The sequence below is a fragment of the Rhinopithecus roxellana genome, chromosome 6 (assembly GCF_007565055.1).
Source record: "Rhinopithecus roxellana isolate Shanxi Qingling chromosome 6, ASM756505v1, whole genome shotgun sequence".
Lineage (NCBI taxonomy): Eukaryota > Metazoa > Chordata > Mammalia > Primates > Cercopithecidae > Rhinopithecus > Rhinopithecus roxellana.
In genome coordinates this window covers 88,788,722-88,803,910 of record NC_044554.1, presented here as the reverse complement: position 1 = coordinate 88,803,910, position 15,189 = coordinate 88,788,722, and positions in this window count along the sequence as shown.

Sequence of the window (15,189 nt, the reverse complement as noted above, 5' to 3'; positions counted from 1 at the left end):
GGTTTCCAGTTGCATGGAATATGTTTTTCCACTCCTTCACTCTCCAGCAGTGTGTGTCTTATAGGTGAAGTGGGTTTCTTGAAGGCAGCATATAGTTGCTCTTGCTTCTTTTTCCATTCAGCCACCTTATGGCTTTTAATTGGAGAATTGAGTTCATTTATATACAGTGTTATTATTGTCATTTTGTTGCTTGTTTTCTGGTTGTTTTGCAATTCCTCTCATCCTTTCTTTATTTATTCCTATCTTTGTGGTTAAACGATTTTCTCTGGTAGTATGTTTTGATTCATTGCTTCTTACTTTTAGTGAATCTATTATAGGTTTTTGCACTGTGGTTACCATGATGCTTACAAAAAACATCTTATACATATAACAAGTTATTTTAAAGCAATGAAAACTTATCTTACATCACAAAGAAAAGAATAGAAACAAAGAAAAAACCAAAACCAAAAAAAAAAGTGCACTTTAACTCCATCTCTCTCTTGCATTTTGACTCTTAGTTGTCTCAGCTTATATATTTTTATATTACCTGTCTCTTACCAGGTTGCTGTAGCTGTTACTGTTTTTTATATATTTGTCTTTTGGGCTTTATATTAGAGTTATGAATGAATTGTGCACTACATTTATAGTATTACGATATTCTGGGTTTGCATGTGTACTTAATTTTACCAGTAAGTTTTATGCCTTCAAATGTTTTCTTCTTGCACATTAGTGTTTTTTTCTTCCAAATTGAAGAATTCTCTTTAGCATTTCTTATAAGATGGGCCTGGTGGTAGTGAATTCTCTCAGCTTTTGTTTATCTGGGAAAGGCTTTATATCTCCTTCATGTTTGAAGGAAAGCTTTGCTGCAATCAGCATTCTTAGATGACAGTTGTGTGTTGTGTTTTGTTTTGTTTTGTTTTCCAGCAGTTTGAAAATGTCCTTTACTCCTTCCTGGCCTGTGTGATTTCCATTAATGAGTTTGTTGCCAGATGAATTGGAGCTCCCTTACATGTTATTGGCTTTTTCTTTTTTTGCTGCTTTTGGATCTTCTCTTTGTCCTTGACCTTTGAGAGTTTGACTGTTAAATGCCTTGGAGTAGTCTTATTTGGGTCAAATCTGTTTGGTACTCTCTGACTTTCCTAGCCTTGGATATTTATATCTTCCTGAAGTTTAGGAAAGTTTTCTGTGATTATTTCTTTAAATAAATTTTCTGCCCCTTGCTCTTGCTTAACTCTCTCTTGAACACTAATCATTCTTAGAGGTCTTTTGAGGTAGTTTTCTATATCTTATAAGTGGTCTTTATTTTTTTCATCACGTTTTCTTCTGTGTTGTGTATTTTCTAATAGCCTGTCTTCAGGCTCCACTGATTCTTTCCTTTGCTTGATCCATTCTTCTGTTGAGAGCCTCTAATGAATTTTTGAGTTCAACAAATCTATTCATCAGTTCCAAGATTTCTGTTTGATTTTAAAAATTATTTCAACCTCCTTGTCAAGTTTCTCTGATAAATTTCTGAATTGCTTTTCTGTGTCATCTTGGAGATCACTCAGTTTCCTTAGAACTGTTACTTTGATTTCTTTGTCAAAGAGCTCACATTATCACTCTCTCATTAGGGTCAGTCACTGGTTCCTTGCTTTGTTCATTTGGGGAGATCATAGGTCCCTGTTTGCTGTTGCTTCTTTGTATGTCTTTGTCTTTGCATTGACGGATTTTTTATTTATTCCAGGCCTCTCTCTCTGGCTTGTTTTGGTTTTTATTAGATATATTTTCTTAGAGATTCTTTACCACTAGGTCACTGGCTTCTTTTGGCTCTAGGTGGCACATTAACCCCAGGTTCATCTCGGCTCTAGTGAACTACAAGAGTGCAACCCAACCCAAAAGAGGGAGATCTGAAATGGAATAACCCAGCAGTGTGGGAAGGCTGGGTTCATGCCTCTGGGGCTTTTGGAACATACCTTGCATATCTTTGTTATTGTTGAATAGCTACTCTGCTTTGGTGTCTCCTTTGGCCAAGTTATAGAGCACAGTTGTCAGAGTTGAGGTTGGTAGTTCCACCTACCCCCTTTATCTCTGCCTGTCTTCAAGAATATTTCTCTCTTCTGGCACTTACAATGCTTCCTCTGGCACTTGTGATGGGTTAAGGCAGGGACAGTTGCCCTGCTAGGAAACCTAAGATGTTGGGAAAAATTGGTTGTCCAACTTGATCTCACCTTTTCCAGTATAGAAACCATGAGTTGGGGGGAAATTTTTCATGTGCTTGGTTCCACAGAATGGGGGAAGGGTTGTCACAGATGTGGAAGCATTATTCTCTTACTATTTACTTGGCGTATTTTCACTTCCCTGTGGTCATGGAGAATGTGCTTCATTCTCACATATTAGTTTTGTGTTATTGCTGGTGATAATCTCCGGGTTGTATATATATTTTGTTTGCTTGTTTTTTTGTTTTCTGGGTGGCAGGCAGAGGGGAGTAAAGCCAACTTAATTTTATGCTATCATTTTGAGACCAGAACTCACTGTTTTCTCTATTTTATTTATTGCTGCCTTAATCTTTATTATTTTTTCCTTCTGCCATCTTTTGGGTTAGCTTCTTTCTTGTTTTCTAGGGCCTTTTCTTTTTGGTCTTTTTTTCTCTAGTTCCTTATGTTGTAATGTTAGGCTGTTGATTTGAGATCTTTCTTCTTCTTCAACATAAGTGTTTGTAGGTATAAATTTCCCTATAGCATTGCTTTTGCTACCGTCTGTAAGTTTTGTGTGCTGCATTTTCATTTTCTCTGGTTTCAAATATTTTCTAATTTCCCTTGTGATTTCTTCTTGGAGCCACTGGTTGTCAAAACTTGTGTTTTTAAACTCCACATATTTGTGAATTTTCCAGCTTTTCTTTGGGTTGTTGATTTCTAATTTTATTCTATTGTGATCAGAAAAGCAATTCTGTGTAATTGGTTTGCATAATTTCAATCTTTTAAAAAGTATTAAGATGAGTTTTGTGGTCTGACATATGGTCTATCCTGGAAAATGTTTCATGTGCATTTGAGAAAAATGTGTATTCTGCTGCTGTTTAGTGGAGAGTACTGCATATATGTCTGTTAGGTTCAATTGCTCTATAGTGTCATTCAGGTCCTCTCTTTCCTTATAATCTTCTGTCTCATTGTTTTATCCATTACTGAAAGTGGAGTATTGAAACTTGCAACTCTTAATGTTGAGCTGTCTATTTCTCCTTTCAGTGCTATCATTGGTTGCTCCATATATTTTGGAGCTCTAAAGTTTGGTGTATATATTTTTATAACAGTTATGTCTTCTTGGTGAATTGACTCTGGCAGCAGTTTTCAGCTTAAAATATATCTGATATTAGCTTAGCCACCCTAAGTGTATCGTGGGATCTAAAGTTAGTCTCTTGTAAGCAGCATTCATTTGGATTTTTTTTTTTTTTTTTCTATTCTGCCAATCTATGCAATTTTGATTGGGAATTGAATCCATTAGCATTTAAAATAATTACTGTTGGGGAAGGACTTGTATTTGTCATTTTGCTATTTGTTTTCTGTATATTTTATAGCTTTTTTGTTCCTTATTTTCTCCCTTACTATCTTCCTTTATGTTTAGTTGTTTTTTTTTTATAGTGACACATTTTGATACCCTTCTCATTTTTTTATGTATATTCTACAGATATTTTCTTCATTGTTACCATGGATATTGCATAAAATATCCTAAAGTTATGATGACCTATTTTGATTTTATACTTACTTAGCTTCAATTGCATACAAAAATCTCTATTCTTATATAGTTCTCTCCCCTGTCTGCAGTTTATGTCACAAATTACATCTTCATTCATTGTGTACTTGTTAACATATAATTATAATAACTTTTGTGCTTTTGATTTTTTAAACCTATAAGAACAAAAAGTAGAGTTACAAATCAAAATTATACTAATATTATTATATTTGCTGATGTATTTACCTTTACTGGAAAACTTTATATCTTTATATGATGATGAGTTACTAACATCCTTCTGTTTCAGCTTGAAAGGCTCCCTTTAGCATTTATTATAGAACAGGCCTAGTAGTAATAAACTCCATCTACTTTTGTTTATTTGAATATGTCTTAATTTATCCCTCCTTTTTAGACAGTTTTTCCAGATACAGAATTATCTATATCATCCCACTGCCTTCAGGCCTCCAAAGTTTCTGCTGAGAAAATGGCTAATAATCTTATTGATGATTCCTTGTGCGTGACATGTCACTTTTCTCTTGCTGCTTTCAAGATTCTCATTTTTGTCTTTGTTTTTCAAGAGTTTTATTATAATATGTGTCTGTGTATCTTTGGGTTTATGATACTTGGTGTTTATTGGGCTTCTTGGATTTGTAAATTGGTGTCTTTCCTCAAATTTGGGTAGTTTTCAGCCATTATTTCCTCAGATAATCTTTGTCTTTTTCTATCTTCTTCTTTTTTTTGGAATCCCAGAATGTAAATGTTGGCCCATTAATGGTGTCCTCTTAGGCTTTGATCACTTGTCTTTTTTTAAATGCTTTTAACTCCTTACACTTGATAATTTCAAATGTCCTATCTTCAAGTCTGCTGAATTTTTTTTTTTTTCCTGCCAGCTCAAATTTGCTGTTGAGTTACTCTAGTGACTTCTCTAATTCAGTTACTATATATTTCAGCTGCAGGATTTCTTTTTGATTCTTTTTATAATTTCTCTCTCTTTGTTAAAATTCTCATTTTGTTCATGTATTATTTTTCTGATTTCTTTTAGGTCCTGGTGTTTTCTTTGAGCTCTTTGAACATATTTATGAACACATTTTTTAAGACTTTGTCTAGAAAGTCTGATGTCTGTGTTTCCTCAGGGATGACTTCTAGAGATGTATTTTGTTCCTTTGAATGGGTCATATTTTTCTATTTCCTTGTATATTTTGTGAGTTATGTTGTTGTTGTTGTTGTTGAAAATTGGGCAGTTGAAAAATAGCCACCTTTAACAGCCTTTGCAGGCTGGCTCTGTGCCAGGGCATTCCTCTACTCATTACCTGGGCATGATTTGACCCTTGGAATCAGCCCATGGTGAAGGCTTAGGTCCTCTCAGGTTTTTCTGAGCATGTATTTTGCCTGGACTTACGTGTGGCTTTTTCAGTCTCCCTGTGTATATGTGCATTAGGCCGTTCTCATGCTGCTGATAATGACATACCCGAGATTGCGTAATTTATAAAGAAAAAGAGGTTTAATGGACTCACAGTTCCACATGGTTGGGAAGGCCTCACAATCATGGCAGAATGTGAAAGGCATGTCTTACATGGCAGCAGACAAGAGACAGAAGTGAGAACCAAGTGAAATGGGTTTCCCCTTATAAAACTATCAGATCTTGTGATACTTATTTGCTACCATGAGAACAGTATGGGGGAACTGCCCCCAGGATTCAATTATCTTCCACCGGGTCCCTCCCACAACATGTGGGAATTATGGGAGCTGCAATTCAAGATGACATTTGGGTGGAGACACAGCCAAACCATATCAACATAGTTGATTTTCGCTGTCTTAATTTTCCAAAGAATATCACCTAGCTTCTCTTAGAGGCCTTATGTTATCTAGTGCATGCCTCCATTTGTACTTTCTTACCCCAGGTACCTGCAGGTGTGTAGTCCCCCTGCAGGTTTTATGAGCTGTTCCTGCTACTCTTGGCCACTTTTCCTAATCTCAGATTCAAGCTATGCCACTTTTCCACCTGAGCTCCAAGTTAGGCAACATAGGGTGCAGCCCTGCTGGCAGCAGCCCCCAGACAGGCTAAAACATGCAAGTAACTTCTATTCTGTTCTCCCTAGTTCCAGAGAGGGATTGTGAACTAGGTTGCTACCAAGACTGCACCATGTGGGGGAGAGGAGGGAACTAGGGTGAGAAAAAACATCACACAATTTCCAAATGTTTTTAATGTGTGTGTGTGTGTGGTTTTTTTTTGTTTTGTTTTTTTTTTGTTTTTTTTTTTTTTTTTTTACTTGATCAGGCATTTGTTTAGTTGCCATTGACTTTTGGCTATTTTCCAAAGCTCCCACAAAATTTTATTTGGGTGCTTTTTGTTTTATTAATGTTTCTGTGGGGAAATGAGACCTGAAGATTCTTAGTCTTGTCATTTTTTTAAACTAATACTTTTAATTTGTCTTCTTGTTGATATCTGGATTTAAAATTATATATAAAGAACAGCAATTTCTCTTATAATGAGAAAAGGTTAAAATTGCTGAGAAAGAGACTATTTTGAGAAGGGATGTCACTTAGAATAGCAACCAAAGAAATATAAACTGCATGGGAATAGACCTTACAATAGATGCTTATGAACCCACATAAAACTATATGTTGCATAGGAGCTAAATCACAAACTGAGCTCTCACCTGAAATCTTGTACAGTCAACATGAACACAGTATCACATCCAGCACCCTGAGATGCCTACACCATGAGAGATGCAAGGAGCCGAGGCAAATCTCTCATTTCACTCCAGGATGTGCTCTGTAAGCGGACCATAGGCAGAGTCTCCCACACTGCTTAAATTCTCTGTCCCTTAAATACATGTAGTTAATTCACATCATTATTTACATGTATATTTGTTTAGTCTTCAGTCTATATAAATAGGATTACAAAAGATTATAAACAGATATAAAAGACGATTTGAATAAACGGCAAGACATACCATATTTTTAAATAAAAGATCGTGTATCATGAATATTTTATCCTTTCCCATTCATAGATTGGCAAGATGCAGTTCCAATAAAACATATACAGGATGTTTTGCAGGGAGCATGACAAAACAATTCAAAATCTCACATGACAAAAGAGCTAAATCAGGAAAATGAAAGCTGACTCTGAAAAAAGAGAGTATGGAGCAAGGGGCAATGCCTTCCTGGTATTTAGTCACACTGTAAAGTTACAATAATTTAAACTTGTGGCACTGATTCGATGATAGCAATGTCAATCGAATAGAATAGATTATATAGAAATAATCTTTTATATTTAAATTGAGTAGTTTATAAAATAGACACTATAATTTAGAAAAAGAACCAACATTACATATCAACATGTAAAATAACAGATTAACATTTTGTAATAAAGTGCTATTTAGATGATTATTTTTATTATAAACCAATATAAATTCAAATCAAATATTAAGAAAGATTGGAAATTTGAATTAAGTATGTATCAGAGCTTTTGTGGAGGAAGAATTTATAAATTTCAAAGTAATGAAAGAAGTTCACAGGTAAAAAGTGCAATTGATTTTATGCAAACAATCTCAACTGCCATTAAAATGATATGCAAAATAAAGACAAAAAACACTGGAAAAGATTGTCAGTAAATTTTATTGACTAAAATTCAGTATCTTTATTATACAAAGTGTTCATTTAATGATGGAAAATATCAAAAACTCAATCAATTACCAAACAGTAATTTATAATTTATAAAGTAGGAATTGCAGCTAATTAATAAACATAAAAAATATTCAACCTTACAAATGATCTCAGAAATGAAAGATTAAATAAAACATAGGAACACTACTTCATCCTTTAAATAAGCTAAAATAATTGGTTTTGTTTGTTTTAGGAATCATTAATGTCTTATTTAACCCATGTTAAAAATTTCCTCCATCATACTATGCAATCATAAAAAGGAATGAGATCATGTCCTTTGCAGGGACATGGATGGAGCTGGAAGCCATTATCCTCAGCAAACTAACATAGGAATAGGAAACAAAACACCACATGTTCTCACTGGTAAGTGGGAGATGAACAATGAGAACATATGGGCACAGGGAGGGGAAAATAAACACTGGGGCTTGTCGGGGGCAGGGCAGGGGAAGGGAGAGCATTAGGATAAATAGCTACTGTATGCTGGGCTTAATACCTAGGTAATGGGTTGATAGGTGCAGCAAACCACCATGGCACACATTTACCTATTTAACAAACCTGCACATCCTGCACTTAAAATAAAATTAAATTACATTAAAAAATTTTCCTCCATCAGAATTTTATAAACAATCCAGAATTAGGTATATAAAAGTAGTCACAATACTAGAACTCAGTGCATTTTTTTCCTTAAGTCTGAATCCCTTTAAGTTTAATAATAGCACACCTGATTTTCCTTCTCTATAAGGGAGAGAATGGGTCTTTTGAGTGGATAATGACATTACACAGTGGTAGAAAAATTATCCTAGTAATATGAATAGCTTTTCCCATAGCTGTATATACTTGTGTATACGTGTGTGTGTGTGTGTGTGTGTATGTAAATGCATATATTTTATGTTTTGTTTTATTTTTTCTTTTTTTTTTTAAATAAATGTTTTTAATGGTGGCGCCAAATGCAAAGGTAGAGTGTAAATGATATTTGTACTTATTACTGATGGTATTATAAAGCAATACATGCTAATCACGATGAGTTAGGCTATGCTGCTATAACAAGTAACATAAAAATATAAGTGGCATAACAAAGAAGCTTATTTCTCACTCATGCAAAGCCCAATGGGTGCTTGTTGTGGCTCTCTTCCATGTGGTGAGTCAGGGGTCCATGCTACTATCTTAATGTATAGCTATTAGTTCTGCTTTGGTAGGTAGAAGGGAGGCATGTAAACACCTCTCTTAAGTGTATGTTAGATGTGTGTCATTTCCACTCATAGCCCATTGGCCAGAACTAATCACAGGACCCTAAACTAATTACAAGGAGGTTAGAAATGTAAGGGAGTATATTAGGTATTTAGTGAACAGTATTTCTGACACAAGGTACAGCTGTTTTGGAAATCCATTTACAGCATAAATCAAATACACTAGTAATTTTATGTATCCTTGGGAAATAAAAAAGGTAAAATCTACATGTATAAAAATGGTCATCACTCCACAACTTTATTTTATTTTTTTAAATTTATTTATTTATTATTATTTTTTTTGAGACGGAGTCTTGCTCCGTCGCCCAGGCTGGAGTGCGGTGGTGCCATCTCCGCTCACTGCAAGCTCCACCTCCCGGGTTCACGCCATTCTCCTGCCTCAGCCTCCCGAGTAGCTGGGACTACAGGCGCCCACCACCACGCCCGGCTAATTTTTTTTTTTTTTATTTTTAGTAGAGACGGGGTTTCAGTGTGTTAGTCAGGACGATCTCGATCTCCTGACCTCATGATCCACCCGCCTCGGCCTCCCAAAGTGCAGGGATTACAGGTGTAAGCCACCACGCCTGGCCAACAACTTTATTATTACCATCTACAAAATGGTAATCCATTGCCCTGTTAGGGCAATAAATTTGACCCAGGCTGCAAGGTGACTAGAAAGGTGCACTTGGAACACACCTTCATGCCAAGATAGGATCTCCCAGAAATAAGCTGTTGTTCACTAAATCTCCTCTTATGACCCCATCACCTATTATGTTATGTGCATTTTAAATTCTGAACTTGGCTCCTGATCCTGGAGTTCTTTCCAGTGGGTGTGAGGCATCTTCCACTGTGATTTTTGACAATGACCCTGGCTTTGACCTTGACATCACCCTTGCCTCATGTCCTGGATTTTGTGTTTGATTGAGACACTGGCAGTCTGAGAGTCACTGATGGCCTTTGTGCTTTGTTTGACCTACACAGTGTTTTGAAAATGTTTGAAATCATAGCCAACACTTACACCTGGGAAATTTCACATATATATCCAGATTTTATGTTTTCAAAAAAAAAAAAAAAAAAAAGGAAAGCCTGATAACCTCTACCGTGCAGTGTTTAGGCTGCACACCTTGTCACAGTATAGCCCTCTCTGTCTTAATCCTTTTCTGCTCGGCTCACTCAGTTGTGGGCCCTGGAGATTGCTACTCCTTGCTCAGAACAGTTACTCCACTTGTCCACCACCACACTGGGTAGATTTACTTTCCTGTCATTTCTGTGACCTCTCATTGCCCTCAAGAACACCTTTATTATGATTAACAATGGCCCAAATGATCTGCCAGCTTCTTCAGGCTACCCTGCAAAGGCCCCTGGGACCACATCTTTGCATCTTTAGGGAAGTCCAAGTCCACAATTTCTTCCTCGGTCCTCTGCAACCTGCACCCAATCTTCTATCTCTGGGGTCACCTCTTCTGTTGGAGCCCCAGCAAATGGCAGCTGATTGGCCTTCTCCTGGCAGGCACAAGTGGGTGCTAATGAATGGAAGAATGTGCTGTCCTTACACCTGATAATGAGGTAATTGACCCCCCACCTCCTCTCTCCACCCTCAGTGTTTCTTTTTATGTTTCTTTTTCTTACACTTGACTGAGAGCTCACAAAATGCTTAAATGTTATTCCAAGGTGCAAATTTCCCACAAAGTGTCATGACCGAAAGCATATGTTTAAATAACACACTGAAGCATGTGACGCTGGTACTGCCTGACCACAGTAAAAGAAAGGGCTGAGATGTCCATCTGTCTGTCTGTCCACCTGTCCTTCCATCCATTCACCCTTCCAGGCAGCATTTATTTAATGCTTACTCTCTGCCAGACCCTTTTATGTACTGTTATCCTCACAATGCCAGAAGGATAGCCCCATTTCATTGATGAGAAAACTGAGGCTTGGGGAATTCAAAAAATGTGCCTAAGGTCATGTAACTTAGAGATGAAAATTTAAACTCTAAAGCCTAAGACCATTACAATGAACATTCTGCCCTAAAGAAGTTCCTGATCTGGTAGAGATGTATTTTGGGTGTGATGACTATTAATTCATTCGAAATTTCCCATTAAAAATTCTTACCGTCACTTCAGTTATTTGGAAGCTTTTGCCAAAAGCCCTTGAGGGATCACATTATCCAGATGATAACTTGACAGACAGCCTCAGAATGTGGACTGTCCTAGTAGTAACAACATCAAAGCCTTGAAAGTGTGCCTGGCAGTGTGCTTCATGGACATATTCATTTGTGAAGCTCTCCCTGGGCTTGCCCTCTCCCACATTCCAAATGAGTCCTTAGGCCCTTGTATTTCCTTGCCTTGGGGAATTTTTGCAGGCAGCATGTAAACCAAAACTGCTGTAAGTCTATGATTCCTCCTGTGTTCAGTAAATGCTTATGGCAGATTGGGTAGAGGAGGTGGAGAAAAGAGGAATTCTAAGGGTCAAAGAAAGACAAGAGAAAGCTTACCCCCATCCTGGGGAGAGGTCTTTGGTTAGTGAATGGCACAAATAGTGTGGGATCCAGTCCCACCCTATGGCAGCCCCTGGGGAGGTGGCCAGACTGTGAGGACATGGCTCTGTGGGGCCCCTGGAGGATTGCCTCTGTGCAAGACTCAAAAAACATACAAGGTCCCGGATGGGAGCTGAGAAGAAGGATGGCTCAGTCATAGCTATGGGCAAATTTCCTGCCAACCCAGGAGAATAGGGCCTTACTGTCAGAAGGCAGATGATTACAAAAATTGCGCACTTTATTGTGCCAGTGTTTCTCCCTAAAACGCTCAGCATGAAGAATTCTTGCTACTTCTCTTTTGCTTCCTGAATCAAAGTCGAATTTCTCAGAGTGTTTTTCAGGTCCTTTCCCTCTTGCAAGCTGGTCTTTACTTCTAGTGGAATCCCTGTTGCCATCAGTACTTGGGACTCCATATTCCAGCCACTTGGGACTTGTTGGCAGATTTCCCTGTGTGCTTTTCTGCCTCCACGCCTTTGCACATGCGGTTCCCTCTGCCCACTGAGCTCTTCTGTTTTTAGAAGTCTCATCTTTCAAGGCTTTGGAGGAGCCTTCCCAGATCTCCCTTCCCAGCACACACGCACGTACACACATATGCCGATAGCAGAAGTAATCATTTCCACCTTTATGCCTGGTGGCACTTTATTGTTTGATCAAAGTTAGGAATTTAGGGCTCATCTCCCCAAGTGGCTGTGAGCACCTTGAAATCTGGTGTTGTGTCTGAGTCATCTACGGTTCCCCAGGACCAAGCACCGGGCAAGGCACACAGAAGGTGATTCAGCAAATGTTTATAGGATGACTATGTTGGAGCACGAGCAAAAGGACTGGGGGCTGTGGAGTGGGTGCTCCACACTCAGTGCCTGTCACGGATGGGCAGCTCTGAGCAGGGCTCTTCTCTGACCAGGACAGAGGGACGCTGTCTCAGATAGCGCTACCTGGCTGGGGTCCCACTGGCAGGAAAGTATTTTAATGTCTTGGTTTGATGATGATTCTGGTGTTCATTGCATTCTTTTATTTTATAGCTTTCACTGATCATTTTTTTTTGTTTCCCCTAAACTTGAGACTTTCATAAACAAAGAAATGGGTATTAACTAGAAGGCTGGTTCAGGTTGTTTCACAATGCTATGATTTAGTGTCATCATCCCCATTTTAGGAATGAGTCAAGCCACGCTCAGAGAGGTTAAGTAAGTTTCTCACATCCTTACTGTGAATAGGGGCCAGGTGCAAACTCGGACTTGCCTTATCCATCAGGCACCAGTGTTGATGTCTCAATGGAAAGAAGTACCCTCAATCAGGATAATTTGAGAAGTGTTTATGCACAAAGGTACTAAATACAAGGCGTGGATGGGTAAGGGGGAAGCAGAAGGGGTATTACAAGGACCTGGGGCTAGCAGCAGCAAAGGACCTAAAAAGAGAGACTTTGGGGAAGCACACAAGCGTCCCTGCCCCAGCTCCAGCCAGCCTCCAGCAACCTCTTGCTGTTTCTCCCTCCTATCTACTGGGCTCCCCACCAGGCCGACTTGGAGGGCAGGGAGCCCATGGATGAGGCCCTCAGAGGTCTGCCTCTATGGCAGAAAAAAGGTGGAGTAGGAGGAAAAGTGAATCTAGAAGGACCAGCAGAAGACAGTTGCACACCAGCCCCATCTCACACAGCTAGGCAGAGCAACGTGACACATTGGGGTCGGGATACCAAACCAGGCCCTCTGGCTACCAGGGTATGTTTTTACAGAATTCTAATGACTGTGGGCCTTTAACTGCAGGTCACGCTCCCACCCAGCATAGTTGTCACTCTGCTTGGGAGGCCTTGGTGGCTCCTGATGGTCCAAGACTGAGTGATGGAGACCAGGGGAGGGGCTGCTGCCCCCTGTTTAAAAGAGACAGGCACCATAGGAGAAGATCCAGCGGCCCTTTTGGGTCCCATGTCTTCCGAGCATGATTTTCCTTTGAGAGAGAAGAGCGGCAGGCAGCAGGCCTCACTTTTTGTTTTCCTCTCTCCCCACCCCCAGCTCCTCACATCCATCCCATTTGAGAAGAGAAGGGCAGCCGCGCTGTCTTTCCATCAATTTCTCTGGCGCTTGCTTCCCTCACCTTTTCTCCTTCTTAATCTTCCTGTGGCTCCTAAAAGGATTAATTAGAAAGATGTGAGCAGAGGTTGGAACGTCAGAAAACAATCGTCACTTTCCTATCTGACCTCTCTCACCAGCTGCAGAATTAACAAATTGAATGTTCTCAGCAGACAGGGGTGGCACATGATGCCGAGTTCATGGCGGGCCCGGCCGGGGTCTGTGCAGAGCCCCGTTTAAACAACTCTTGCTGATTAAATTCCTCCCGGGCACTCCCGCCAGATGCTGTTAGAAAATACTCACATCCAAGAGGTTTTTAATTTTTTTTAAACATGTGCCAATTATTTGCCTGCTATCTGCAGGTGCTGGCAAGCGTCACAGGCCGGCCTCGCTGTCTACACTCTTATCCACTCGGCGCCTGCCTGGGGGGCTCACATCGTCGGGAATGGGATCCGGGCTCTGCTAGGGGCTGTCAAAAGCTCTCCAGCCACCCTGCGTGGCTGCCTTCCCTGCCCCCAGCCCAGCCCCCAGCGCCTCACCTTCTGAAGCTCACAGCTCTCTAGAATGTTTCAAGGTGACAACACAGACCGGGTGACCTGCTGGAAGTGGGGCCCACAGGGGCAGGCATGCAGTCGTGCCTGGGCTAGTGCCAGCTGCCTCTCAGCCAGGCTGTGCTTCAGACCTGAGCCAAACAGGGACATAAAATCGCCACCTCCACGAGCAGGGGGAGGGCGCTTGGCCCTTGCTCACAGGCCCCTTTAAAATATGTCCCAGAAAGCCGCCCCACTCCTGCTGCCACTTCAGCCATCTTGATTACTTTGTTTATGTCTCACCTGATGTTTAAGTAAAACCAATGTGTTCTTAACAGTTTTAACAAATGCCAATTAATATCCAAAAGCAAGGGTGCAAAATGTAAGCTACAGAATTTTTATCCATGCTCATATATTTTAACGAAGGTAATAGAAACGTTTGACTGACAATAAACTTCGTACTGTGTTCTATGGTAACCACTGCTGCCCTTGCCCCTTCAAACCTATGGGTGGTACCCCATTAGTACCAGCCCTCAGGATGGCACCTTCCCTTGGGGTTTTCTTTGACCCTGGCCACACCTTTGGAATTGGCTTTTTATTGGACTTTCCTCTCTTTACCCAATGTGAGTGGCCATCTCATCTCATTGAGGACAGCAGCGCCACTCAAGAATGTTTCCTGTCCATCTCATTTAGGAAGTCCTGTCTTGCCCTTTGACGACACTCAGAGCAAGTTGATGGGCATCTTTTCTGGTGCTTCCACCTTTTGGTGCTTAGGATAACTTCTTCTTGCTTCCCATTAAATGAACAAAGAACTCCCACGAGTCTCATGACACAACTAAATCATTACAGAGAATTGCAGGAGTAATCAAAGGACCTGAACTTGTTTGTCCCAGAGAAGGGAGAACTTGGGGAGGAGCAGAAAACCTCCTGGTGTCTGGCAGGTGCTCACGTGGAAGAGGTAACACACTGAGTCCATATGTGGAGGAACCAGGAGTAATAAGAAGAAAACAAAGGAAAGACACATTTCAGCTCAATATAGGGAAGGACTTTATAACAATTGGAGCCCCGAAGAGATGGAATTGACTGCCCCAGGAGGTAGAGAATTCCCTACCCTGGAGGTGTTACAGCAGAGGACAACTGACCACTGGGTGAGAAAGGACAGTGCTGGTGTCTGTATTAGACCTTTTCCAAAAATTTCTTTCCACTTGAGATTTTATGATCCCTCTTTCAGAAATAGCAAGAGTCCTGTAGGGTCTTCACATTAAGAGGGCCATAGTGGTTCTAGAGGAAACCCACAAGACATGATAGGCCCACACACATATTAGAGAGGAGAGAGAAAAAAACAAAACAGTTTTGTAAAGGGCAATAGGTTGGGAGAATTTAGTGTAGGGACACTGTCTTTTACACTTTAATGGACTAAAAACAATCAGTTTGTTAGAACCCTGTACAATTTTGTATATTTATAATGGTCATTGAGCTAGAAAAGTTAA